We start from the raw sequence: 2917 nt of genomic DNA on the forward strand, positions 1-2917 counted from the left end.
ATTTTTTTTTTTTTTTTTTATTTTCCCTCCTGCTACCACACGCACATGCGCTTTCATCCCCCTGCACCCAGCTCGCGCGTCTCTCTTCTCTCCCGCCAGTCGCCGGCACCTGGTTTTCTTCTTCTGCATATCTCCTCTCTCACTCTTCCTCATTTTCTTCTACTTTCTCCCATATTTTCTCCGGCCGTGATCAGCTCTATCTCTCTGCCGGAGCGCCGTACGTGCCACTCTAGCTAGCTCACTCCCCGTCGCCGGCCACCGCCTCCACAGCGCCGTTGCCGTCTCCGGCGATTCTCCGGCCGAATCTGCTCCGCCAATCTCCTCCATCTCACCTGCAGGTATATATATATATTTTGTTTTATTTTATATATACTATTGTTTTTTATTATTGCAGATTAATATATATATGCATATATTGTGTTGTTTTATGTTGTTTTATTTGATATATACTATTGTTTTATTATTGCAGAATATATATATGCATATATTGTGTTGTTCTATATTGTTTTATTTTATATAGTTTTTAGGTAATATATATATATTGCAGAATATATAAAATATATACATTATGTTGTATATTGCAAAATTTTATGTTTCATTTTGTCATATATTCGCATGATGTTTCAATAATGTATAGGATTGAGTATTTGTGAGCTAAATTTTTTTTTTTTTTTAGGAATATTTATTAATTAATTACTAATTGTACGTTGAAAATATAGATGCATGCAAAATGATAAAGATTCATCATTATATGTTCTTTTTAATATTCTTTTTAATTAATTATATGATACACTTTTAAGGCCATATTAATATTCTTTTTAATATGGCCTTAAAAAACTAGTTGAATGCAAGATTCATCTTAATTCATCTTAATGCAAGATTCATATTAATATTCTTTTTAATTTGTTTGCCCGGCTATATAATATGGCCTTAATTATATGTAAGATTCATCTTAATTTGTTTACCCATATCATTATGTCATTGGCCATATAATTAAGGCCAATGACTTTTTTAAGTAGCTCCATAAATATGACTTTTTAATTTTATTTATATTTATTTTTCCGAGTTTTGAGAATATAATGGATTTGAGTGGGTGGCTGAAGATGCAAAATTGTAAATAGCAAGTTACATGATTGCTTTTAATTCCAGAAACTAGAAACTAGAGAGCTTTCTTGTGGAACACGTGGCATTGTCTTGCTTGCTTGGTTTGAACTTTCAACTTGAAACTAGCTTCCAACTTTGACTGCGAAGGCTGAGATGGAGACAACTCATATAGGAATGCATCGAGTTGACTTCCTCTTTGGATTTTTATTCAAAATTTTCACACATGAGAATAGCTATTTTTCTATTCTTCATTTAATTTATATATTTTTAAAAATTTTCTACAGATTTTTTTATTCTAAAAAAAATAAATGAACAACAAGTCTCTTTGTACAAAGAATTTTTTTTATTTATTTTTGACATACTCACACAAAAAAAAAGAAAAAAAAAATTCAAACTAATAACATCTACTAAGGCGTGCGTGGTTCACGGCGGATTGAAAGCTAACAAAAATATTAGCAAACAATGCATACGTTTCCTTAATTTTTTCAATATATATATATATATATATTTTCTACAAAAAGATGCGTGTCCCACGTTGCAGGGAAACAGCGGACAGTCTACTTGGTTTCACACATGGCTTGGATGCAATAAACCCTTAATAATACCCTCTCTCAAAATACAAGTTGGATTTTTTTAGATTACGACCAGTATAAAGAATCTTTTGATTTCTTAAATTTCGATGCTTTATTTGTATTTGTTTAATAATATGAAAGTCAAACCCTCCCAATTGAGAACAGTTTCTCCCCTGCCCACCAAATTATATGCAATGAATTCTTCAGATAAATTTAATTGCTTAAATAAGTAATTAATTAATAGATATTCCTAAAAAAATAAACATATAATGATACACTTTTTAAACATAAGTAAAGATTCATCATTATATGATACACTTTTTAATATTCTTTTAACCGTAACGTTATGGATTAATGTGTAAGTTATAAATTCACACACGAGGGTTCACTTCGAATTACATGGATTTAATGGGAAAATCCATTGGCAAACGTGCAAATCTTGTCAAACTTAGAGAGACTTCAAATGAATAAGTAAAAAGTCATGACTTTGTTTGTTACACTATTTTTTTATCACACTTTTGTTTTGAGTGTTTTTAACTAGTCTAATCATAATTAAACACATAACGTAAACACTTGCAAAATATATTCAATTCGATTCTTACTTCATTCTATCCCACATATATTATTTTTCAAACAAAAAAAACCATACAAAACGGTCCAAAGTTTTGGTTAATTTGAGGAACTTATAAGCTTCTTCAAGTTGAAATATAACGCATCAAAATTAATATTACCTAAAAACTAGTTGGAATTTTGTTACAATTGTGATTAATATGAAAGAAATTAATCTAGTAATTCATGCCAAAGGCTAACGACATTTAAGCTATATTTATTGTATTTAGGGTCCTCGTAACGAACCTAGCTCGGTAGATGTACTAGAACAACCTTATAAGTTATAAGCTAGCTATAATTAATTTGTTTAGGGTCCCCACCAAAGAAAATGCTTAAATTTTGGATCAAGTATTTTTTTTTTATTTGGTTTTTGTAGATTAATTATAATAGATAAGGGTTATAAATACACCCTTCAGTACGGTTGAATGTAGATACGCATGAATATGTATATATTTTTGGACATAAACAATTTAACCCTATATGAGAATGTATAGGTTTATATTTCTAATGTGGTTCAAATATTTAGGTATCGGTTTATGTTTATATACATGCATGTGCTTGAAAGTATGTATACAATTTGTAAGTCTTATGTATTTATTCCTAACTCATGTACGTAGATAAAAATGGACAAG

Source organism: Corylus avellana, chromosome ca7 (assembly GCF_901000735.1).
Source record: "Corylus avellana chromosome ca7, CavTom2PMs-1.0".
Taxonomy (NCBI): domain Eukaryota; kingdom Viridiplantae; phylum Streptophyta; class Magnoliopsida; order Fagales; family Betulaceae; genus Corylus; species Corylus avellana.